The 26,775-nt window shown below is 52.2% G+C and overlaps 1 protein-coding gene, 1 non-coding gene and 1 pseudogene across 2 annotated transcripts in view; 2 read left to right on the top strand and 1 right to left on the bottom strand.

Moving 5' to 3' along the window:
* CUBN (cubilin) overlaps nucleotides 1–26,775 on the bottom strand; it is a 1,583,269-nt gene that overhangs the window by 328,019 nt on the left and 1,228,475 nt on the right. The gene's annotated exons all lie outside the window — the stretch shown is intronic.
* LOC144786510 (5.8S ribosomal RNA) lies at nucleotides 25,111–25,264 on the top strand. Its single transcript, XR_013602234.1, has one exon. It is a non-coding gene; the product is annotated as a 5.8S ribosomal RNA (ribosomal RNA).
* The window catches only part of LOC144786451 (28S ribosomal RNA), a 5,260-nt pseudogene continuing 4,204 nt past the window's right edge, over nucleotides 25,720–26,775 (top strand).

Here is a 26,775-nt window from a genome sequence, read left to right as displayed (position 1 = left end):
TGATAAAAGTTGCCCTCGGCGTGACCACATCGCAGACAATTAGGTTCATTGGCTTGCCCCATCCAATATAGGCGGTATCTATCGTAGTAGACTCTATGTAGAATTTTGAATTGAATAAGTCGGAGTCGGGACTTTATTGCCACTTCCCTGGGGTGCATCAGGGCAGTCTCCCAGTCCAGCGCGTCCATCTCCCCGAGGTTCGATTCCCATACCCTTTTCAGTTTCATAAGTCCGTCCGGCATGTTGTTAAGTAGGGTTTCATAAGTCAAGGAAACTAGCTTAGTCTGAACCTGATCCCGCAGCAGGCGGCCCTCCAGCGGAGCATACTCTGGCAAGGGATCCGCGAGCGCCTCTTCCGCCTGCCAGGTGTGGCTTATTTGCGCAGATTTTAAAAATTGAGTGTGGTGCAAACCGTACTCTGCCCTTAATTCCTGAAAGGACTTCAGGGCTCCCCGCCGCTGGAGGTCACCCAACACTGAGATACCTATATCGTCCCACCATCAGAACCCTCTCAGCTTATGTAATTCCCGTAGCCATGCACATTTCCAGATAGGGGGTTGTCTCGAGGGTTTGTGCTGCCAGCCAATCAGTCTGGTCGCCCTGAACCACAGCTCTACGGTAACCCTTGTTGCTGATAATAGTGCTTCTTTCCCCCTCCCTCCATATATGTAGTGTAGACATGTACGATGCTCCAATTTCTCCCTCTCCAGTCTATATGTGGGGTGATCTACCGGGGCATGTAGCCAGTCATTTATTGGTGCGAGATGTTCTGCCCAGTAGTATGCCTCAAAATTGGGGAGGGAAATCCCTCCATTATATTTGTTCCTCTGTAGGGTCTCCAGAGCTATCCTGGGCTGTTTCCCTAACCAAAGCAACTCTCTAAGTCCCTCGTTTATCTCTTTAAAAACCTGCAGCAGAAGGGGGAAGTATTCGTTTTGTAGTGCATACAGAAACCGCAGTAGGGTGATCATTTTGTACATTGTCGCCCGTCCTAACATTGTGAGGGGGAGGGTCTTCCATCTGATCGCGTCCTCCTTAAAATTTGTGAAAACTCGTTGGATATTTTTCTTATACGAGACAGAACTACTGCTTGTTATATAAATTGTATGTAAACCCGTAAAAAACAGAGGGAAAAGGAGGTACTTAAGAGCAGGTCGTCCTCCTAGAACAACGTATGAAAAGTGAGCCCAGAATCTGGGTTCGGAGACCTGTCTTGTGCTGTGGCTAGATACAAAATAATATTTTGATGTGGCCAGAAAAGAAAGAAAAAATGTCTTTCTTGAGTCCCCTCACTCACCGGAGTTTCCTCACGGTGACATGCTTCATCATTGGGGCCATCCCAGTTCTCTACGAAAAGGGGCGTGCTACGACTTGCGAATTACGTAGGAGCACTTTATTGTGAAGGACTATGTGTGGTGCAAAAACGGTGTAGTGGGGTGGTTTGGGTGAGTAAGTGAATTAAAAATACCGTACTAGTGGGCCTCAATGTTTTATTCTGCTCCTAGATTGGTATATTAAAAATGGGGTTATACTGTGGACCGACCAACTATGGAGGTAGGTTCAGTATATGGTCCAGTATGTAAACCCTTCAGTCGTCACCCGTAATGCTGCGGGTAAAGCCGGCCCCAAGCTTTTCTCCCCGGGGCTGTACAGGATCGACTTGTGCCAATTTATAGTATAGCCGGAGCGTGACCTATATTGGCCCAATAAAGTAAACAGGCACGGTATCGAGACCTCCGGAGATGTAATATATAACAGGATGTCATCCGCATAGAGTGAGATTTTCTCTTCATACCCCTCACCGTGCTGAATTTTAAAGCCAGTTATCTGTCTATCTTGCCGTATTTCGCATGCCACCACTTCTATGGTGAGGGCGAACAACAGCGGTGACAGAGGACATCCCTGACGGGTCCCTCTCCTTATAGGGAAGTCCTCGGACAGCACTCCATTAACTTTGACCCTCGCTCGTGGGTCGGTATAAAGAAGAGTAATCCAGTTCCGAAACTTCGGACCAAATCCAAACTTTATCAGCACGCTATCTAAAAAGGGCCAATGGACCGCGTCAAACGCTTTTTCAGCGTCTAGGGAGAGAAACACATGGGGCTTCTCCCGTGCACACACTTCCATCAACCAGTTCTGTGCCCTCCGCAGGTTGTGCCTAGTCGCCCTGTCTGGCAAAAAAACCATCTGATCTAGATGGATCAAGCCTGTAATCACCTTTGTTAGTTGCAGGGCCAGGATTGTCGCTAGGAGTTTTACCTCTACGTTCAGCAACGATATGGGGCGGTATGATGAATATTCCCCTGGCGGTTTGCCCTACTTATAGATAGGTCCTATCGTGGCCATACGAAGATCTGGCGGAAGCATCCCCTCCTCCATCGCCCCGTTGAACAAAGCCAACATATGGGTAGTAAGGAGGTCCGCCGTTTCTTTAAAGAATTCCATGGGAAACCCATTAGGACCAGGAGATTTCCCCGGGCGAAGCCTAGCAATTGCTTCCCGCACCTCTGCGACTGTAATCTCTGCCTCCAGAGTCTCTCGAGCCTATACGTCTAAACTGGGGGTCTCAACCTCCTCTAAGTACTGACCGATCTCGGCCGCCGAGCCTAGGTCTCTAGCCCCATAGAATTCCTCGTAATAAGCTGCAAATGTCTGCGCTATCTGTGCGTCTGTTCTACTAGGTCGGCCATCCTCGCCCATCACCTGGTCTACCCACCTCGCCTCCTGTTCCCTACGACTGAACCATGCCAACAGTTTCCCAGATTTGTCCCCTACGTCATATAACCTATGCAAAATTGCCTGTGCCTGCGTCTTGGCTTCATTACTCGTCAGGGCCTTGTATTGCTGCTGGGCATCCAGCACTCGTCGGAGCGTGGGTATTCCCCCGTCCAGGACATGTCGCTGTTCGAGCTCCAGAATACGAGTTTCCAGGTCCCTGATGTCCCCCTGCAGTCTCCTCTTGTCCTCTGCTATCCTATTTTGTATTCTATCACGCAGGACAGCTTTCAGAGCTTCCCAGATCGTCACTCCCGACTGTACGGAGCCCAGATTGTCTGCCAGGTAGACCTTCACGTCCGCCCTGAATCCCCGCAGTAGGTCCCCATTCTGGAGATCCCAGGCCACCAGTCTCCACCTCCCAGCCTTCGCCCCTAGCCTCGCTCCCAGCGTCACCAACATCGGCGAGTGGTCCGAGATGCCACGTGCCAGGAATTCTGCTCGGATCGCAACATCCAGCGCACGACGGGGTAGGAAGACGTAGTCTAGTCTGGAATTCATCCTGTGCACCCCGGAGAAATAAGAGTACATCCTAGTCTCCGGATGGAGCCATCTCCGGGCATCCGTTAGCCCCACCATATCGATAAATCGTGCTAGAGGGGAGTGTACCGAGGGATCCATTCGTTCCCCGGACCTGTCTAAGGAGGGGTGCACCATGTCATTAAAATCTCTGCCCACCACGGGTAGGGAGTCTGGCGTGTTCAGAGTAATATCAGTCACCCTTGCGAGGGTTCTAGCCTGTAACCTAGGGGGTGCATAAACTGACACCACCGTCATTTTCTGGCGTCTCCATCTCCCTGTTACTCCAACGTATGTACCTTGTGGGTCCGTCCATGTGTCTGTAACTGTAAAAGGGGGGATTTCCTAACCAGAATGGCCACCCCTCTAGAGCCTGACGTATACCCCACATGGGCCATTACCTTGTACGCCACTCTATCCAAGAAACCACACCGGGTCTCATGTAGATGTGTTTCCTGTAGTAGTACTATATCTGGAGCCATCCTTTTAACTAAGGCCATGACCAGTCCCCGTTTTATCTTTGTGCCCAGGCAGTTTACATTCCAGGTAAGGATTTTGACTGATCCGCCTTCTGGTGCCTCTATCTCGGGGCTACCCACCCTTTCAGAAGACATCAGACTGGGTGTATGGGTGTAGTGAACTTTCCTGTCTGCAACATGCTTAAAAAAGATAACCATAACCTCAAACCCCCCCAACCTACAACTCCCTGAACCCCCCTCCCTCCCCGACACTGATTCACCCCAGACACACCCCCCTCCCCACCCCCCTCCCCTCCCCCCTCGCCCGTCCAGACCCATCACCATCCTAATGGCAGAGATACAGCTGTTCAGGTGAAGGAGGTCTGATGCCCACCCTCTACCACCCCTGCTACGAACTTGCCCACTTCACCCCCTGGAAGAAACAAAAAAAATAGCAATCAGTTCAGTACTATTGAAGCAAACAGTTATAGAAAGAAAAAAAGGAAAGTAAAAAAGGGGGGGTGGTCAACTTGCGTGCTCTCGGCTACAATGTCCACAATAGGCTGACCCGTGCTGTCCCTTCATTACGAGTTAGAGTCCTGCAGGTACCCCTGCGAGGCCTCTGTATCTTGCGTATGTCCCTGCTCCATGTCTTTTATGGCTGCTACCAGGGGGTGCATCGAGCGCCCCTCCAGGTCTTCTCCCTCCGATGTGGTATTACCAGGCTCGTCTTCTCCCTCCGATCGTGCATTCTCTGCCAGGCAGCCAAAGCGTGAGCCCATCAGCCGAATCGATTCAAGGGAGGCTACACTTTTCCGTCACCTTCTCCGTGTTCCAGAAACCCTGTACGGGGTGGCCGCCACGTCCCAGCTGCCCCACTGCTGTCTCACTCGCTGCGGCTTCGGTGATCCTCGAAAGTTTCCCCCAGGATGGTCCCGCCAGGCCCTTCTTCAAGTCCTGTACGGTGTCTTCCGCCTCCCCTATCCTGGTCTCCGTATTTGTCACTCGTTCGGCTAAATTGCGGAGGTCCTGCCGCAGGAGCGTCACCTTCTTCCCCACCTCTCCGATTTTGTTTTCAAGGGCCTCTCGGGACGCTTGTATGGCACTCATTAGGATGGCCGTGTCTCCGAACTTGCCCCACCCGGTGCAACCTCCGCCACCCGAGGAGCCATAGCATACCTGTCCAGGGTGCCCTGTTTGGGGGCTTGGGGTCCAGGTTTTTCTTGCCCATCATGGGCTGCGTCACTGTTTTTTCTCTGCTCTGAGCCGCCATCGCACAGGGATCTCAGTAGCCCACGACGCCAGCCACCTCCCGCATCGTCTCCAGGTGGTGTTGTCCGAGCACCACGTCTGCCCAAGGAATGTAAGCGGCACCGCGGCACTCTGCACCTCCAGGTCCCTGAGGGCTCAGAACCCAGCCGGCAAGTCCATGCAGCTCGCCCCAGCTCCTGCCAAGTGCAATCTACCAGGGCTCCTTCTTTACCGGTCGTCACCCCACCTATTCACAGGTGGGGGGGGGCTTCACAGTTCCTAGATCCAGCCTCTACTCCTGGCAAGTGCCCCGACTCTCACAGCCCCTCCATGCCACTCCACCAAGTGCCTCAGCCGCTCCCCCAGGAATCAGGGCTCCGTCACTCCCCAAGGGGGGGGGCGTCCTCTGCAGCGCAGCCACACTCCTGTCGTCCCAAGATGTCCACTGTGCAGGCCTCTATGCCCAAGGCCTGCAGAACCCTCTTCTCCAGCACCCACCAGGATATGGCAGTGCTGGTCTTCTGCCCGCGACCCCCCTGCTGGTAACCCCAGTCGTGGTGCAGGCGGGGGCGTCCAGTGTGTATAGCAAGACTGCCCCGGGGTCAGCCAGCAGGCAGCGGGGAGAGGCGTCAGGAAGGGGCTCACCTCCAGTAAGGCAACCGCTGCAGGGTGAGGGGTGCCTCAGCCCAGCCCCAGCCGTTGCTGCCCCCAGGGCACTCTCTCTCCTCAGGCTGCACTCCGGGAGGGCCGCGCCGCAGCGCGCAGGGCCCCGGACGTCCTCACTATCCTCCCGCCTACCGCGGTACGCTGCTCGAGTGGCCCGATGTCATCAGCCTCCAGAGCGCTCACTGCGCACCAGAAGCCGGGGGCCCGCCGGACCAGTAGGGGTTGGAGCCCAAGTCTGGCATGTGACACGTGTCACTCTGTCATGTGGCATATGCCACATCTGATGTGACATATGCCATATATTTTCTTCATTATTATCAGGTGAGCATTTCCAAAGGACTATGTTTCACTCTGCTAAAATAAATAAATTGTCTAAAAAAATAAAAATAATATTAAAAAATGATTTTCCCCAGCTGGGGTTTGAACCCTGGTCAAAACCCACTCAAAGCCCCAGTGAAGTAACAGTGAGCCATCTGTTCTGCTGAAATTTTGCCAGCCAAAGGCATTTATGTCATAGAATAATGATGTCTGTCCTTTCTCTGTTTCTATTGTCTTTGGACTTTAGATACCAGAAATCTTCTCTCGATTTACATTCTTTAAATACAAATAGCCCTTCCTTTCATACAGTCTGCCACTAGCCCCATGCATTTTTTATTGTTACACAATCATCCCCACATTCTCATTCCACTAAATAAGTGATTTCTTTCATAGCAAACCTGTCCCCCCTATGCACATGCCACCCAGCATGCCATCAATGCTTCACATGCACTATGACTAAGGAGGCCATAGTTCTCCCAGATACTGCTAGGGGGTGATTTACAAAGGCACAGCTTTCATTTGTGGAATTTAGAAATAAAATTTAAAAACAAAAAAAAAAAAAAATGATTTTCCCCAGCTGGGGTTTGAACCCTGGTCAAAACTCACTCAAAGCCCCTGTGAAGTAACAGTGAGCCATCTGTTCTGCCGAAATTTCCCCAGCCAAAGGCTTTTATGTCATAGAATAATGATGTCGGTCCTTTCTCTGTTTCTATTGTCTTTGGACTTTAGATACCAGAAATCTTCTCTCGATATACATTCTTTAAATACAAATAACCCTTCCTTTCATACAGTCTGCCACTAGCCCCATGCATTTATTATTGTTACACAATCATCCCCAAATTCTCATTCCACTAAATAAGTGATTTCTTTCATAGCAAACCTGTCCCCCCTATGCACATGCCACCCAGCATGCCATCAATGCTTCACATGCACTATGACTAAGGAGGCCATAGTTCTCCCAGATACTGCTAGGGGGTGATTTACAAAGGCACAGCTTTCATTTGTGGAATTTAGAAATAAAATTTAAAAAAAAAAAAAAAAAATGATTTTCCCCAGCTGGGGTTTGAACCCTGGTCAAAACTCACTCAAAGCCCCTGTGAAGTACCAGTGAGCCATCTGTTCTGCTGAAAATTCCCCGGCCAAAGGCTCTTATGTCATAGAATAATGATGTCAGTCCTTTCTCTGTTTCTATTGTCTTTGGACTTTAGATACCAGAAATCTTCTCTCGATTTACATTCTTTAAATACAAATAGCCCTTCCTTTCATACAGTCTGCCACTAGCCCCATGCATTTTTTATTGTTACACAATCATCCCCACATTCTCATTCCACTAAATAAGTGATTTCTTTCATAGCAAACCTGTCCCCCCTATGCACATGCCACCCAGCATGCCATCAATGCTTCACATGCACTATGACTAAGGAGGCCATAGTTCTCCCAGATACTGCTAGGGGGTGATTTACAAAGGCACAGCTTTCATTTGTGGAATTTAGAAATAAAATTTAAAAAAAAAAAATAAAAAAATGATTTTCCCCAGCTGGGGTTTGAACCCTGGTCAAAACTCACGCAAAGCCCCTGTGAAGTACCAGTGAGCCATCTGTTCTGCTGAAAATTCCCCGGCCAAAGGCTCTTGTGTCATAGAATAATGATGTCAGTCCTTTCTCTGTTTCTGTTGTCTTTGGACTTTAGATACCAGAAATCTTCTCTCGATTTACATTCTTTAAATACAAATAGCCCTTCCTTTCATACAGTCTGCCACTAGCCCCATGCATTTTTTATTGTTACACAATCATCCCCACATTCTCATTCCACTAAATAAGTGATTTCTTTCATAGCAAACCTGTCCCCCCTATGCACATGCCACCCAGCATGCCATCAATGCTTCACATGCACTATGACTAAGGAGGCCATAGTTCTCCCAGATACTGCTAGGGGGTGATTTACAAAGGCACAGCTTTCATTTGTGGAATTTAGAAATAAAATTTAAAAAAAAAAAAAGAAAAAAATGATTTTCCCTAGCTGGGGTTAGAACCCTGGTCAAAACTCACTCAAAGCCCCTGTGAAGTACCAGTGAGCCATCTGTTCTGCTGAAATTTCCCCAGCCAAAGGCTTTTATGTCATAGAATAATGATGTCGGTCCTTTCTCTGTTTCTATTGTCTTTGGACTTTAGATACCAGAAATCTTCTCTCGATATACATTCTTTAAATACAAATAACCCTTCCTTTCATACAGTCTGCCACTAGCCCCATGCATTTATTATTGTTACACAATCATCCCCAAATTCTCATTCCACTAAATAAGTGATTTCTTTCATAGCAAACCTGTCCCCCCTATGCACATGCCACCCAGCATGCCATCAATGCTTCACATGCACTATGACTAAGGAGGCCATAGTTCTCCCAGATACTGCTAGGGGGTGATTTACAAAGGCACAGCTTTCATTTGTGGAATTTAGAAATAAAATTTAAAAACAAAAAAAAAAAAAAATGATTTTCCCCAGCTGGGGTTTGAACCCTGGTCAAAACTCACTCAAAGCCCCTGTGAAGTAACAGTGAGCCATCTGTTCTGCTGAAATTTCCCCAGCCAAAGGCTTTTATGTCATAGAATAATGATGTTGGTCCTTTCTCTGTTTCTATTGTCTTTGGACTTTAGATACCAGAAATCTTCTCTTGATATACATTCTTTAAATACAAATAACCCTTCCTTTCATACAGTCTGCCACTAGCCCCATGCATTTATTATTGTTACACAATCATCCCCAAATTCTCATTCCACTAAATAAGTGATTTCTTTCATAGCAAACCTGTCCCCCCTATGCACATGCCACCCAGCATGCCATCAATGCTTCACATGCACTATGACTAAGGAGGCCATAGTTCTCCCAGATACTGCTAGGGGGTGATTTACAAAGGCACAGCTTTCATTTGTGGAATTTAGAAATAAAATTTAAAAAATAAATAAACGATTTTCCCCAGCTAGGGTTTGAACCCTGGTCGAAGCTCACTCAAAGCCCCTGTGAAGTAACAGTGAGCCATCTGTTCTGCTGAAATTTCCCCTGCCAAAGGCTCTTATGTCATAGAATAATGATGTCAGTCCTTTCTCTGTTTCTATTGTCTTTGGACTTTAGATACCAGAAATCTTCTCTCGATTTACATTCTTTAAATACAAATAGCCCTTCCTTTCATACAGTCTGCCACTAGCCCCATGCATTTTTTATTGTTACACAATCATCCCCACATTCTCATTCCACTAAATAAGTGATTTCTTTCATAGCAAACCTGTCCCCCCTATGCACATGCCACCCAGCATGCCATCAATGCTTCACATGCACTATGACTAAGGAGGCCATAGTTCTCCCAGAGACTGCTGGTGGGTGATTTACAAAGATATAAAAGGATGTCGTCAGCTTAGAGCGAAATGCGATCCTCAAACTCCGGGGTCCAGCTGATACCCCTCATCGAGGGCTGCCAACGCAGCCAGGCAGCGAGCGGTTCCAAGGCCAGAGCAAAGAGGAGAGGGGACAACGGGCATCCCTGTTGCGTGCCTCTCCCCAGTACAAAGGGGCCAGAGACTTTGCCATTCACCACTCCCTGGGCCAGCGGCTCCTCGTATAACAGTTTTACCCATCTTATAAATCCCGGGCCGAAACTAAACCCTGCGAGTGCGGCCCAAAGGTATGGCCACTCCACTGTATCGAAGGCCATCGTTGCATCCAGGGATGCCAAGATGGCCGGCTCACGTATGGACGCCACTCTCGCGAGGACTCCATAGAGACGCCGCATGTTGAGTGTGGTATTGCGATGTGGAATAAAGCCGGACTCATCAGGATGTACTAAATCACCAATGACTGTTATCAGGCGATTCACCAGAACCTTAGCCAGAATCTTAGGCTCGGCGTTCCAAAAGTGAAATGGGCCTATAAGATGTACAATGTTCTCGCGGCTTTCCCTCTTTGTGGATAACTACAATGGTTGCGAGCCTTTGATCACGGGGGAGGAGGCCCGCATCACGCGATTCAAGAAACATAGCCCGGCGATATGGTGCTATCTTGTCGGGTCTTAGTTAGTAAAGTTCAATGGGGAGGCCGTTTGATCCCATCGCTTTGACTGAACGCACTGAACGGATCGCCAGCGCAATCTTATCAGCAGTCAAGTTCAAATTCAAGTTCAGGTATTTGTATAGCGCACTACTCACCCAGAGGGTCTCAAGGCGCTAGGGGAAGGGGTTAACTTATTTGTCGAATAGCCAGGTTTTCAGTTCTTTTCTGAATGAGATGTGGTTCTGATTAAGGCGGAGGTGGGTGGGGAGTGAGTTCCAGGTCTTGGCAGCCTGGAAGGAGAAGTATCTGCCACCCATGGTGGATTTCCGGATGCGCGGGACTGCGGCGAGGGCTTGGTTGGACGATCTTAGTTGGCGGGTGGGTTTGTAGAAGGACAATCGAGTGTTGAGGCATTCGGGTCCTAGATTGTAGAGGGCCTTGTGTGCGTGGGTGAGAAGGCGGAAGGTAATTCTTTTGTTGACGGGAAGCCAGTGGAGGTCTTTTAGATGTCCGGTGATGTGATCTTGGCGCGGGATGTCTAATATGAGTCTCGCTGACGCGTTTTGGATGCGCTGGAGTTTTTTCTGTAATTTTGTTGTGATTCCGGCGTAAAGTGTGTTACCATAATCCAGTCGACTCGTGACCAGTGCGTGGGTGACAGTCTTTCTTGTCTCGAGGGGGATCCAGCGGAAGATCTTTTTGAGGATGCGAAGTACGTTGAAGCAGGAGGACGAGACGGCATTGACTTGTCTGGACATCGAGAGAGAGGAGTCTAGGATGAAGCCAAGGTTACGTGCATGGTCTGTGGGAGTGGGTGCTATGCCCAGAGCTGAAGGCCACCAGGATTCGTCCCAAGCTGAGGGTGAAGGTCCTAGGATGAGCACCTCCGTTTTGTCTGAGTTGAGTTTTAGGCGGCTCTGTTTCATCCATTCAGCAACTTCTTTCATGCCTTCGTGAAGATTGGTTTTGGCGGTGTTGCGGTCTTTGGTGAGGGAAAGGATTAGCTGGGTGTCGTCGGCGTAAGAGATGATGTTGAGGTTGTGTTGACGCGCGATGGAGGCGAGAGGACTCATGTAGACGTTGAAGAGGGTGGGACTGAGTGAGGATCCTTGAGGTACGCCGCAGATGACTTCGGTGGCCTCTGAGTAGAATGGGGGAAGTCGGACTCGAGGAATGAGATGATCCAGTCCAAGGCTTTTCCTTGTATGCTGATGTTGCTGAGTCGATGTATAAGGGTGCTGTGGCAGACGGTGTCTAAAGCGGCAGAAAGGTCGAGTAGGATGAGGGCCACTGTTTCTCCGTTGTCCAGGAGTGCTCGGATGTCGTCGGTCGCTGCAATGAGGGCGGTTTCGGTGCTGTGTTTGGCTCGAAACCCGGATTGAGATGGATCGAGGGAGTTGTTGGATTCAAGGAAGGTGGTGAGCTGGTTGTTGACGGCTTTCTCGATGACTTTGGACGGGAAAGGTAGGAGGGATATGGGTCGGTAGTTTTTCAGTTCTGAAGGGTCCGCTGTGTGTTTCTTCAGAAGGGCGCTGAGTTTGGCGTGTTTCCAGCTCTCTGGAAAGGTGGCAGAGTTGAAAGAGCAGTTGATGACATCGCGGAGTTGGGGTGCGATGATGGAATCAGCTTTGTTGAAGATGTGGTGGGGACAGGGGTCAGAAGGCGAGCCAGAGTGGATTGAGTTCATGAGGTGAGTGGTGTCTTCAGTGGTGATTGGGTTCCAGGCGCTGAGGATGTTAGTTGGAGGAGTAGGATCTGAAGGGGTTGAGGTGGGTTGATCGCTGGGAGAGTTCTCGAAGCTGTTGTGGATGTTGGCAATTTTGTTGTAGAAGAAGGAGGATAGCGCATTGCAGAGGTCTTGGGAGGGGGTGATGTCGTTAGTTGCTGCGTGGGGTTGGTGAATTCTTTGACGATATTGAAGAGTTCCTTGCTGTTATGAGTGTTGTTGTCAAGACGATCCTTGAGTGCTGATTTCTTGGCGGATCGGATCAGTTGGTGGTGTTTGCGGGTGGCTGTCTTGAGGGAGGCCATGTTGTCTGAGGTTGGGTATTTTCTCCAGTTCTTCTCTATGGTGCGGCATAGCTTCTTGGATATATTAAGTTTGTCATTGAACCAGGGAGCTTTTTTGCTGGCTGATTTCATCTGGTGCTTTTTCAGGGGTGCTAATTCGTCCGCACTGAGGGTAATCCAATGCCTGAGGTTTGTGGCCGCTTGGTCTGGGTCCAAAGACAGGGTGGGAGGGTTTTGGCTGAGTGATGTGAGGAGTTGGTCGGTGGTGATTTTGTTCCAGTTTCTCCGAGGAATCGGTTGTGGACGGTTGTGGGTCAGGGTGGTTTTGTAGCTGAAGTGAACACAACTGTGATCCGTCCAGTGGAGAGCTGTAGTGTGATCGAAGGAGATGTGTTTGCTGGAGGTGAAGATAGGGTCGAGCGTGTGTCCGGCTGTGTGAGTGCGAGTGTCAACAAGTTGTTTGAGTCCGAGTTTGGCCAGGTTGTCCAGAAGGGTGGTGGTGTTGTTGTAGTGTTTGTTTTCAAGGTGGTAGTTGAAGTCTCCTAGAAGAATGTAGTTTTCGGAGGTGAGGGCGTGTAGGCTGACGAAGTCCGTGATGTCATCGCTGAATTGAGTGCGGGTGCCTGGAGGCCTGTAAATGAGGGTGCCTCTAAGTGTGGTCCTGGGGTCGGTGTGGATCTGGAAGTGGAGGTGTTCGGCGGTTGCAAGATTGTCGTCGGAGCTGGTTGTGATTTTGATGGTGTTTCTGTGGACGATGGCGATGCCTCCTCCTGTTTGATTGATGCGTTCTTTTCGGATAATTTTGTAAGCGTCCGGTATGGCTATGGCGATGTCGGGAGCAGATGATGTGTTCATCCATGTTTCAGTAAGGAAGGCGATGTCAGGTGACGCAGTGTCGATTAGGTCCCAGAGTTCTGTTGCATGTCTGTGGACCGAGCGGGTGTTGAGCAGGATGCAATTAAGGCGGTTGGAGTTGTGTTTGGAGGACGTGGATTTGGTGAGGGTCCTGAAGCAGTTGAACTTGCAGGAGAGGCAGGCGAATGGGCCGTGAGTACGCCCTGGAGTGGCTTCGCAGCATAGAGGAGTACGTCCGGGGTTGAGGGCAAGGAGAGTAGCGGCATCATATGTGATTCTAAAGGGTTGGGAGCGACGGGGGCCAGGGGGACAGGCGCTGGGCGCGGTCAAGGCGCGGACGGGTGCAGACGGGCTTACCTTTGGCGAACCTTCGGCGCGGCCGCAGCGCGTGGACGCTGCGCGTCGGGACATCTGTCATAAATGGATAGTGGAGGGGGGCGGAGCGTGGGCGGGTCAGCTGGGAGGCGGGATCTCGGAGGAGGCACGGGCTCACGGAGGTAAACAAAGTCCCAAAATGGCAGCCCTGTCCCTGAAACGAGACTGGGGCACAGCCAGAGTATAGCACAGTCACAAACACTCGCAAAACACTTCTCTTTACCCCACACAGCAAAGTCTACAGTGCGCAACAATAATCAAATAAATTACGTCAGGCAAATTAATTCTGGCGCCGAGTGCGCAGCCACTGTACTCAAATAAATGTCTAAAGTGGGCAAAAGTGATACCAGGCGCTGCGAGCGATCTCTTTCCGTGCAGGCAGGCAGCAGCACGATGTTCCTTCTGAGGGGCTCAGGCTGCGGGTAGCACAAGCGTCCGTAGGGAGGCAGAGGGCGAGGGGAGCGACCGTACAGGAAAGCGTCCACACGGTCACAAATGGCCATGGGATAGAGCGCTGTAGCTGTACTCGTGGGTGGGCGGGTCAGCTGGGAGGCGGGATCTCGGAGGAGGCACGGGCTCACGGAGGTAAACAAAGTCCCAAAATGGCAGCCCTGTCCCTGAAACGAGACTGGGGCACAGCCGGAGTATAGCACAGTCACAAACACTCGCAAAACACTTCTCTTTACCCCACACAGCAAAGTCTACAGTGCGCAGCAATAATCAAATAAATTACGTCAGGCAAATTAATTCTGGCGCCGAGTGCGCAGCCACTGTACTCAAATAAATGTCTAAAGTGGGCAAAAGCGATACCAGGCGCTGCGAGCGATCTCTTTCCGTGCAGGCAGGCAGCAGCGCGATGTTCCTTCTGAGGGGCTCAGGCTGCGGGGAGCACAAGCGTCCGTAGGGATGCAGTCAGTACAGCATCCATCAATTCCCTGTCTTCGTCAGCTAGGCGGGGTAAAGCTATGTCTCGCAACAACAAGTGCCAGTCCTCTTCGGGTCTGTCCGATACGGGAGAATAAATCCCCTGATAATATTCTGCGAAGCGTTCCACTATTTCCACTGGGTCAGTAACTCTCATACCACTCTGACTTTCAATCACCGGAACCACCCGACTCGCTCTCTCCTTCTTGTCCAGCCATGCAATCAATTTACCTGCCTTATCCCCAACATCATACAAACGCCCCTGCTGCTCTCTACTCATGGATCTGGCAGTGTCAGTGACCAGTGCTTTATAATCACTCTGTTTGAGACTAAGAGCATGAAATTTCTCCTGAGTAACATCATGTTCCAAATCTTCTTCCAACTCGTCTATTTCGGATTCAAGTCGGATTACTTCTTCATGTTTACTCCTCTTGGCACAGGAAATCAACGACAAAGCCTGCCCACGGATAACTGTTTTGAAAGCCTCCCAAAGTGAAACAGCAGAAGACACTGACCCCAAGTTTTCAAGTAAATAGTGCTCTATAGACTTAACCAATGCTGCACGGGTCCTAGGGTTGCGGAGGTACCATGGGTTTATGGGAGCTAACCTCCCTTCTGCTCCAACACCAGTATCCAACACCATGAGTAGCGGGTAGTGATCTGAAATGCCACGAGGCAGATGTCTAACCTCCTTAACCATCATGGCCTGCGCCGCTGGCATCAGTACATAATCAAGCCTAGAGAGCCTGCCATGTGCCCCGGAGTGGAAGGTGTATTGTGTCTGTCCAGGGTGTAGCAAGCGCCAGCAATCTACTAATCCCAAAGTGTCCATAAGCCTACTCAGCCAAGCCTTTGATCCTGGCAGGTCCCTAGGTGGATAACGATCTTCCCTCCCACAAACAACCAAATTAAAGTCACCACCCACTATCAGGAATCCTTCCGGGAGATTCAGAATTACTTTACCTATATCTTCAAATGTGGACGATTGCTGACCAGGTGGGACATAAACAGACATTAGAAGTATGGTCTTGCCCTCCCATCTGCCCATTATTACTGCATAAAGTCCCCTGTCATCATAAATCACCTCGTCAATTTCCAAGGGGAGGGAGGCTCTGATCATTACCCCCACCCCCGAGACCCGGAGGTGAAGCCCGAATGAGTGACAAGACGATAACCTCGTCTGTTCATGGCTGAGCAGGAATTTTCTATAAGGTGTGTCTCTTGCAGCAGGACCACATCTGGTGACATTCTCTTGAGTAGTTGGAGAACCACCCCTCTTTTAATTCTGTCCCTGAGACCATTGACGTTCCATGACATTAGTCTCAACCCCCTATCCCCCATCCCAATAGTGACCACCACCCCATCCCAGAGAAAGACGCATCACCAGCGGACAATAAGCAAACGATACGGCACCTTGTGTAAAACCAAATCAAACCCCAACACCCAACCCCCGCCCCCCAACCAGAAAACCAAGCATCTACCCCCCTCCCTGCACCCCTGCGTCTGACCCATCAGCCACCCCAACTTGCAGTGTGCCTGTCGCCCCATTCACTAACTAGTCTACAAAAAGAAACCACAGAGGAGGACGAGTCCCTGTCCCTCCCGCCACCTCATAGTAGCAGCAAAACACATTTATACATACGATATGCGACCCCCAGCAGTACACTATGCAATAGTTCAGGGAACCTAGTCAATATTCCTTATTCTTGCGCCGATCCGCCGTCTTCCGTACCCCCAGAGCGGTCTGCCGGATCTCTTCTCACGGGCAGAGTGTCAAGCCAGTCACTAACCACATCTGGGCGGTCAAAGAAAAAGGCCTTGTCCTCATATTCGACCCGCAACCGTGCAGGGAAGAGCATAGCGTACTTCAAATCCATGTCTTGCATCCGCCTTTTTACTCATTGAAAGCCCAATCGTTGTTTTTGGACAGATTGAGTGACGTCCGGGTAGAAGCTCACTGTAGTATTCTCAAACTTGACGGGTCCACCCTCTCTCGATGCCTGCAAAATAGCGTCTCTATCGCGGAAGTTGAAAATCCTAGCGATAATAGGACTTGGTGGGGCACCCGGCTTCGGCCTCCCGCCCGGCACTCTGTGCGCCCGTTCCACCGTGAAGAATTTACTCAAGCCTTTGGGGGCGAGATGATTGAGGAGCAGATCTTCCACAAAAATATCCGTTGCTGTTTCTTCCGATTTTTCAGGAATACCAATAATGCGTATGTTATTCCGCCTTGCACGACTTTCGGAATCCTCCAATCGGCGGGCGAACTGTAAGTTGGCAGTTTGCAAATTACGGACCTCCTTTATTCAAGTGAGAGACGTCGGTAGTGAGACTGGCTGTCTTCAAATCTAGGGATTTGACCTTCTCGTTCGTTTTGTAGAGGTCCGCCCTGATTAAGGTGACATCCACAGCCACGGTATCCAACTTTAAAGCCAGAGCCTCGTATTGTTGTCCGATTGAAGTTATCATGCCAGCAATGTCGCCCATGACGACTTGGAGGGTCAATTCCTCTGGGTCTTCAAAAGTCACATTCACCCCTCCGGTAGTTTTAGGGATGGTACCGGGTGATCCCCTCGGCTGGGTGAATCGTTCGATACTATCCGCCTGCGTCAGACTGCCCCTGCCGGTGAACTTGGTCTTCCGCCGGTCTCCGTTTTGCTTGCCCGCCATATTGGGTTCTGTGCCCCAGAGGACCCTGTGCGACCTGTTGTCAATATCCGCACTTCATAGCCCACTAGAATTCAAATGTTCAGGTTGAGAAAGGGTTTCTCCCGGTCCGCACCAAGTACTTGCGGTAGATACACTGCAGAGTGAAGCGCCCGGCGCAGGCCGATGATCAATCTGTCGATAACACCCTCGCTCACCAGGGAGGTCTCAAATACGAAACCGAAAAATGACCAGGGGCATTCATCCCACTGCAGCTAGCCGTTGTTGTTCAACTACTGCCTGGGTATTGGTGCCACTTGAGCTCCATGCCCTTCCACCCCTGTGGGCCAGAAAGTTTGCGATCGGTGTAATTCATGTTCCCAATGTCCAAATCGATTTTGGAAAGCAGATAGTGCCTCTGCCGGGTCTGCACTTCAATATTCCATCCGAATAATCCGTATTCGTTTCAGTATATATGTAGGAGGCAGCGAGGGTCTCTGGAGCTCTTAGCTCACGCCGCCATCTCGGATGCTCGCGAAGCTTTTCCCCATGTACCAATCTTAACTGAAGACATTAACCCTCCAACGCATCAGGTGAAATTGTGTACGTGGCAGCCCAACAGCTGTGTTAATTAAACACAGCTCATCATTACATACCCCTCTTTGCTCGCTGACTCGCAGCATGTTACACTGTATGAATCTACTCTTAACAGTTGTTGTCTCACAAAAAGATATATGTTTTAATAATTCCAAAAATCCGATAATGTAACCAGCAATCCTCCAAACTCCCAATCTGAGATAACAGTCAAAACAATCCTGGGTGGTGCGCTGCAAACTGCTATACTTTAGAGTACAGTCCTCGTTTCTAGCGTCTCAGGTGCTCCCCATGCGCAGGCAACATACAATATAGTTGGGGCAAACTTCATATGTTAACTCAGGAATATTTCACAAATCAGCAATAAAATATACGTTTCAGTCGTACCGGTTCCCTCATGTATTTCAGTGTTCAACACAGTATTGAGCAAATACTGTGGATTAGTAACAGCGTGCATCCCAGGTCTCTACGCGTCTAGCAACAGCATTCCCCCACACATACACCCCAATACCTCAATTCATAGTCCATACAAATACAGGAGCTTGCAGCGTGTATGCAATCAAGTGCGCCGTCTGCTGGTTGACATCCACTTTTCCTACTGAATCCTGCGAATTCTGTAGGCCATATATCTGTTCGTCATCACTCGACATGTCTCATTGGCTGGATTTAGATGCATTCTCTTCATCGGGGAACCCCTGATCTCTGCAACTGCCTGCATGGTGTCTTGCTGTCCGCTCAGGATCAGCTCCGAGCGTGGACCCACAAGTGGCAAAGGCGGTGCCCTTATTCTCGTATACCGTTGCTCTCTCCGCCAGTTGCGAAAAGGGCCTTTCAGTTTCGGTAGCCTTGTTGTTGTGGCCATGTCCCGAGGCCCCACATTGGTGAAGGTTTCCAGCCAGTCCTCCGCCTGATGCTGATAAGGCTGGCCCGCTATTAGCACGTATTCTCAGAGATTACCACCCACATCCCCCGATCCATGAGATAACCACTAGCGCTGGGGATACCGTGAATACACAATGGGATATAAATGCAGCATTTTGTGAATATTGCCAAGACTTGTACCAGGTCCCCCCCCCCCCATTGGTGGAAGACCCCTTGATGCCATTTTGAACAGGCGCACAGTTCCCACAATTTGAAAAAACAGCGCAGGACGCTCTATCTGGCACTATCACAAGGTCCGAAATTAAGGCAGCCATCAGGAGCCTCCCTCAAAACAAGGACCCAGGTCTGGACGGCCTCCCGTCCGAATTCAATGCCACGTTTGCGGATACTCTGGTGCCACAACTAGAGAAACTGTGTAATGCTGCGCTGTTCTCCGGGTCATTGCCACCCACCATGAGACAGGCACTCTTAATGTCTCTCTCCAAACCAGCACGCCAGGCAATGTATCTTTCAGCGTTCCCCCCAACTATCTCTAATCACTACAGACTACAATCTATTCAGTAAAGTACTGGCTGGCTGCCTACTTCCATATTTACACAACCTAATCCAACCAGATCAATGTGGGTTTGTACCAGTGCAGTGCACTTCACTTAACATCAGCAGGTTTTACCATGTTATGACTGCAACCCCCAAGGAGAGAGCCCACGCAGTTTGTATCACCTTGGATCTGAGACTGGCATTCGATATGCTCATATTGGACTACATATTCCCAGCACTTGAACTATTTGGCATCCCGCCGGGTTATTTAATGTGGGTCAGGCTCCTGTACAAGGGCCCGTACAGGGCGACATATCTCGGAGGAGTACCCGGTTTGAAAAGGCACACGGCAGGGTTGCCCACTGTCTCCTCTGTTGTTTGTGCTGGCCCTGGAGCCTTAGCCCTTAGGGTATGGTTATCGGCTGTACAACCGGCCATACGTATCGGCCAAACAACACACATTATCTCCGCATACACGGATTGCATCATTCTGTATGCTTAAGACCTCACCTCTCTATCACTGGCCACAGGCATTTTTTATGCTTTTGCGTTGCTTTCGGGCATCAGAATTAATGTCAGTATGTATTATGCCTTTTTTCCCGGCAAGGGGATTGCCCAGAGACGGTTCAGTTTGGCCCTCATTCTTTAAAAGTCGCAGCACATACTTTAAAATATCTGGGTATACAGATTTATCGCTCAACACCAAATCTCATTGACGTTAACCTAGGTAAGGCTATGCGCTCGCTACACTCACATGTAACCTTCTGGTCCTCACTACTGCTATCATAGATGGGCCGAGTGGCAATTTCGAAAATGGTAGCCCTCCCCTTGCTACTGTATTTCTTAACCAATTTGCCGGTTGTGATCCCGACCCTGCTGCTTAACTATGAACATCACTCTTTCCGTTTTGATTTGGGGAAGTGGCCACCGCAGAGTAGGACTGAATAAGCTGCAACTGGACACTGATACAGGGGACTAGGTTACAGTGCCTCTCAGATTGGCTGTCAGGGCGTAACTTACATTACATTAAATTATTCACCTGCCGATGTGGATCGCGGACGGGTTCATACTCTGATCCTACCAGAGGCTAAGATTCCGACCGATGCTCGCTGCTTTTACGCACAGCTCTCATTTATTAGAAATAATCCACACACTACACACGTGGCTGCCTCCCTTACTCTTACACCATACCACTACTTGGGATCCTGACCCCAAATGGCCTCCTCACTAAACTGAGACTGCTCCCCTGGGCGGAAGGCGATTTAGCTAGAGTGGGAGACCTATTTCACAACAGCACATTTATGGAACACGACAATTTTGTCTGGAGCAAAGGAGTCACGGATGCATTAGATTTACTACATGCCACACTTCTGCAATATGTAAAGAAACATTGGTCCCCCCACAGGGAGAAACCTCCCCACCATGAAATGGTCTTCATGACCTACCTGATAGTGAATGGCCGACACCTCACCAACTGGCTTTACAGAGGCATTACTAACCAAACTAGAATTTCACAGAATGTTTTAAGCAACAAATGCAACGAAGACTTGGGTACAGACATGATGTATGGGGACTGGAGCAGGTCCTTGGCATACCCTTTGAGAATCCCACGGAATGCCAAATTCAACTTCATTCAATACATGTTTTTGCAGAGGGCATATCTCACCCTGCACCGACTGCAGCATATCTTCCCAGCCACACAGCACTGCTGTCCTAGATGTAAAATATAAGATGCTAACCTGCTATGTATGTTATGTCAATGCACCGTGATTATGTCTTACTGGTTAGAATTGTTATCACTGATATCAGCTACGGTTGGTGTCCCCATTCCGCGCACTCATGCGGTATTCCTTTTGGGATTGATGCGGCTCCATAAGGCGCAGAAAGAACAACTTCGCTTTATAGACTTGCCTCTACTCCTGACTAAGCAATCCATTACGATGAGGTGGAGGTCGGCTGGTCCCCCACAGCTTCATGGCTGGCATGGGGTAGTGGTGTAATGAAGCGGGTCGGAGAGTGCTGCTATCCGCCTGGAGGAAGACCTGGGTTTGTGAACAAAAAATATCTCTTTAGACTGTGTCAGTATCCTGGAGTCGTTGAAGGCTCTGGCCCCGCTGCCATTGCATGTAGCTCGAAATGAGCACCTGTCTTATTATATACAGCATCGCCGTATGATCCCCTCCCCACTCGCCACCCCGCTCTCGCCTCCCAGCTGCTCCTCCCTCGCTCCACCCCCCGCCACTATCTACTTATGACAGATGCATTTACGCGCAGCGTTCACGCGCAGTGGGCGCGCCAAAGGTAAGCCCGTCTACGTCCATCCGCGCCTTGACCGCGCCTAGCGCAAGACCCCCTGGCCCCCGCAAAAACCACTCCCCCGCCTAACGTACGATGTCGCAACCCTCTCTGCACTTAACACCGGCCGACTCCCCGACTGCCACCAAGCCGCCCCAGGACGCACCCATGGACCCTTCACCTGCCAATCCTGCAAGTTCTGCTGCATCAGGACCCACACTGCAACCACTACCGCCAAACAGAGCCCAAACAACAACCACCTAAAGTGGATCCTGCTCAACACGCGCTCGGTCCCCAAACACGCCATTGAACTATGGAACCTACTCAACACCACATCACCGGACGTCGCCTTTCTTACAGAAACCTGGATGAATGCCTCATCAGCGCCCGACATCGCCGTAGCCATCCCGGACGGATACAAGATCATCCGAAAGGACCGCATCAACCAAACAGGAGGAGGCATCGCCATCGTCCACAAGAACACCATCCGCATCACGACCAGCTCCGATGACACCCTCAGAGCTGCCGAACACCTTCACTTCCAGATACACACCGACCCCAAGACCACACTTAGAGGCACCCTCATCTACAGACCACCAGGACCCCGCACACAATTCAGCGAAGACATCACCGACTTTATCAGCCCACACGCCCTCCCCTCCGAGGACTACATTCTCCTAGGGGACCTCAACTTCCACCTGTAGAAGAACAACGACAGCAACACCACCACCCTTCTGGACAACCTCGCTAATCTCGGACTCAAACAACTGGTAAACACCCCCACCCACCACGCCGGACACACGCTGGACCCAATCGTCTCCTGCAGCAAGCACGTTTCCTTCAACCACGCCACAGGACTCCACTGGACAGACCACAGCTGCGTCCACTTCAACTTTAGAAAGACCACGACCCACCACCACCCACAACAAGTCCCCCGCAGAAACTTGAACATAATTACCACCGACCAACTCACCACATCGCTAAACCAAAACCCTCCCGCCAAATCATCGGACCCAAATCAAGCAGCCGTCAATCTCGCACAATAGATCACCCACTGCGCTGACGAATTAGCACCCCTGAAAAACCATCACAACAACAAAGGTAGCAAAAAAGCCTCCTGGTTCAATGACGACCTCAAGAACTCCAAAAAGAACTGCTGCACCCTTGAGAAAACGTGGCGAAAAAACCCAACCACAGACAACATGACCGCCCTCAATGACGCCACCCGCAAAGACCACCAGCTGATCCGATCCTCCAAGAAATCAGCATTCAAGGATCGAATCGACAACAACGCCCACAACAGCAAGGAACTCTTCAGCATCGTCAAAGAGTTTACCAATCCCAGCGCCGTCTCCAACGACATCACTCCCTCTCAAGACCTCTGCGACTCACAAGCATCATTCTTCCACAGCAAAATCGCTGACATACATAACATCTTCGGCGACCAGTCCACCCCCCTTACTACCGAACTGAAGCCCCCCACCACCACCCTTTGCACCTGGAACCCGATCAGCACCGAAGACACCATCCGCTTGATGAACTCCATACACTCCGGATCACCAACCGACCCATGCCCCCACCACATCTTCAACAAGGCTGACTCCATCATAGCACCCCATCTCGGGGATATCATCAACTGCTCCCTCAACACCGCCACCTTCCAGGAAAGCTGGAAACATGCCGAACTCAGTGCCCTACTAAAGAAACCTACAGCAGACCCCACTGAACTTAAGAACTACCGCCCCATCTCGCTCCTCTCTTTCCCTGCCAAAGTCATAGAGAAGACCGTCAACAGTCAAGTCGCCGCCTTCCTCGAGTCCAACGGCTCCCTCGACCCCTCTCAGTCTGGCTTCCGAGCCAAACACAGCACCGAGACCGCCCTCATCGCAGCCACAGAGGACATCAGAACACTACTCGACAACGGGGAAACAGCTGCCCTCATCCTCCTGGACCTCTCCGCAGCATTTGACACGGTCTGTCATAGCACCCTAGTACAACGCCTCAGTAATGCCGGGATACAAGGAAAAGCATTGGATTGGATCATCTCTTTCCTCGCCGGAAGAACCCAAAGAGTCCGCCTCCCCCCTTTCAGGTCAGAGGCCACCGAAGTCATCTGCGGCGTACCACAAGGATCATCGCTCAGCCCCACCCTCTTCAACATCTACATGAGCCCCCTCACATCCATCGCACGCCAACACAACCTCAACATCATCTCCTACGCTGACGACACACAGCTGATCCTCTCCCTCACCAAAGACCCAAACATCGCCAAAACCAACCTACACGAAGGGATTAAAGACGTGGCTGAATGGATGAAGAACAGCCGATTGAAACTGAATTCTGACAAGACGGAAGTCCTCATCCTAGGATCATCCCCCTCCGCATGGGACGACTCATGGTGGCCACCGACACTGGGCAGCGCACCCAAACCAACGGACCATGCTGGCGACCTGGGATTCATTCTAGACTCCTCCCTCGCGATGACCAGACAAGTCAATGCCGTCTCATCATCATGCTTTAACATATTACGTATGCTCAAAAAGATCTTCCTTTGGATCCCCACCGAAACAAGAAAGACAGTCACCCAAGCACTTGTCACAAGCCGACTGGACTACGGAAACACCCTCTACGCCGGAACCACAGCCAAATTACAGTAAAAAATTCCAACGCATTCAGAACGCCTCCGCCCGACTCATCCTAAACATACCCCGCCACAAGCACATATCCGGTCACCTGAGAGACCTCCACTGGCTCCCCGTAAACAAGAGAATAACGTTCCGTCTCCTCACCCACGCACACAAGGCTCTCCACGACCTAGGACCTAAATACCGCAACTCGCGCCTGACCTTCTACACCCCCACCCACCAACTCCGATCTTCCAATCAAGCCCTCGCCGCGATTCCACGCTTCTGAAGAACGACCATGGGAGGAAGGATCTTTCTCCTACTTAGCGGCCAAAACCTGGAATTCTCTCCCCACCCACCTCCGCCTCACACAGAAACAACTCTCCTTCAGAAAACAACTCAAAACTTGGCTGTTTGATAAGTAGCGAACACCCCCTCCTCAAGCGCCTTGAGACCCTCTGGGTCAGGAGAGCGCTATACAAATTTTAACTTGACTTAACTTGACTTGGATCGGCCATCGATGTGTCTCAAACCCTGCAATGCCATGTGGGGAAGGAGGGCCCGACCGACGCGTGCACGAGGGACCGGTGCGCGGGGGCGTCCCCCGTCCCCTGTCCCTCTGCGAGGCGGAACCCAAGTCACACCGAAATGGCAGTGCATCCCCGGGCTAGTACCGTAACCCTCCCCGCGAAAGGCCCTGGTGCCGGCTGGGCCCTCCCGCGCCCAAGTCCCCGGTCCCGACCGGGGTCCGGGCGACCGAGGAGGCGCCCTTACCGTGCGGCAGGGTGGCCCGGAAGAGAAGGGGCCGAGGGCCTGCGAGGGGACCCCGGCTCCTCTCGGTGGGAGGCGTGCGGGATGGGGAGAGCCGCCTGGATCTTCCCCATCCGGCGCCTCTGACACGGGCAAAGGGTGGGGTGGGCCGATTGCCAGCCCGCGGGCACGGCTCGGGGGGCCGCCCGGCGGCGGGCGGCCGACGTGCAGGTGGAGCGACCTTCCCTCGTTGCCAGGTACCCGGTTCGACCCGGTCCCGTGAGGCCGGGCCGTGGGGTTGGAAAAGACTCGCGCGGTCCCTCCCGGTTACCCCGGGTTGGAACAGCCTGCTCCCGTCGCACCGGGAGCCCCCTTCCTCTCCCGCCCACCGGGCGGGTGTGGTGGGACTCTCGGGCCGAGCGCCCGGCAATGGTTTTTTTCACCCAACGGTGCAGTCTGACTCCCAGAGGGGAAGCCTTGAAAGGGGGGCCCGGCCCGTCTCGCCGCGCTGGCGGCAGGACGGACGGCGTCGCCTTCCTCCCGCCTCTCCTGCTCCGGCAGGTGGGCGAACGTTTTGGAAAAGTTGCCTGTGACTCTTGGCGGTGGATCACTCGGCTCGCGCGTCGATGAAGAACGCAGCTAGCTGCGAGAATTAGTGTGAATTGCAGGACATATTGATCATCGACACTTCGAACGCACCTTGCGGCCCCGGGTTCCTCCCGGGGCTACGCCTGTCTGAGGGTCGCTCGATCGTCAATCGCCCGGGGCTTCCCCGGGACGCGGCTGGGGCCGTCGCAGGGTTAGCTCCGCTTCCCCTTCGTCCCCCCACAAGTTCAGACCCCCCCGATCGCTCGTGGCAGGGTCCCTCGCCGGGTCCTGCCACGGAGGTACGCCGCCGGCACGTCTGGCCCCCGAGAAGGGGCCAGGCGACCGGTCCGCCCCGGGACCCGTCCCAGGGCACCTGGCTGCGTGCCGTGCGAGGCTGTCTGTGGTGTCCCACCGGCTGCCTGCGCGCGCGCGCCTCGGGCGCCCGCCTCCGCGGCCGGCTTCCCGGGGAGGGCGAAACTCCTTCCGGATCCGATCCATGGGAAAGAGGGCGCGCGGTCTGCCGGGCTTGCGCCGGGCCCCCCTGCTCCGGCAGGGTCCCGGCCTCCGCCCCGGCAAACCCCCTTTGACGCTCCGGCGTCATGCTTCCGACTACGACCTCAGATCAGACGTGGCGACCCGCTGAATTTAAGCATATTACTAAGCGGAGGAAAAGAAACTAACCAGGATTCCCCCAGTAACGGCGAGTGAAGAGGGAAGAGCCCAGCGCCGAATCCCCGCCCGGCGGCGGGCGCTGGAAATGTGGCGTACAGAAGACCGACTCCCCGGCGTCGCTCAGGGGGCCCAAGTCCTTCTGATCGAGGCTCACCCCGCGGACGGTGTTAGGCCGGTAGCGGCCCCCGGCGCGCCGGGATCGGGTCTTCTCGGAGTCGGGTTGCTTGGGAATGCAGCCGAAAGCGGGTGGTAAACTCCATCTAAGGCTAAATACGGGCGCGAGACCGATAGCCAACAAGTACCGTAAGGGAAAGTTGAAAAGAACTTTGAAGAAAGAGTTCAGGAGGGCGTGAAACCGTCGAGAGGTAAACGGGTGGGGTCCTTGCAGTCCGCCTGGAGGATTCAACATGGCGGGAAGGTCGGCGGCCCGGGAGTTCCGGAAGCCCTCCGCGGGACCGGGGCCCGGGCCCTACCCAGCCCCCGCAGGGCGCATTTCCTCCGCGGCGGTGCGCCGCGACCGGCTCCGGGTCGGCTGGGAAGGCTTCGGGGTGGCAGGCGGCCCTCCGCTCCGGCGGAGGGTGTTACAGCCCCCCTGGCAGCAGCTTCGCTGTGTCCGCGGGGCAGAGGGAGATTCGACCGCCTACGCGCCCTCCCCCGGGCACCCGTCCCCGGCTGCCCCTCGGGCCGCCGGGGGGGATGACTTTGGGGGACGGGGCCCGCTGCTCCCAGCGCGACTGTCGACTGGGGCGGACTGCTCTCAGTGCGCCCTGACCGCGTCGCGCCGCCGGGCGGGGAGGCCCACGCCGGGCGCCAGGGGTCTGCAGCGATGTCGGTTACCCACCCGACCCGTCTTGAAACACGTGTTGAAAGTTAGGCTGAAACCGTCAACATTATCGGCGCCCTCTTGCTCTTCTTGAACCCTTTCGTGCACGTAAACAGCCGCCATTTTGAACACCATGGCTTCCCTGCCCCTTTGCTGATAGCCAGCGCGTCTCT

The sequence above is a fragment of the Lissotriton helveticus genome, chromosome 10, assembly GCF_964261635.1.
Source record: "Lissotriton helveticus chromosome 10, aLisHel1.1, whole genome shotgun sequence".
Lineage (NCBI taxonomy): Eukaryota > Metazoa > Chordata > Amphibia > Caudata > Salamandridae > Lissotriton > Lissotriton helveticus.
This window is presented reverse-complemented; position numbering and strand designations above follow the sequence as displayed.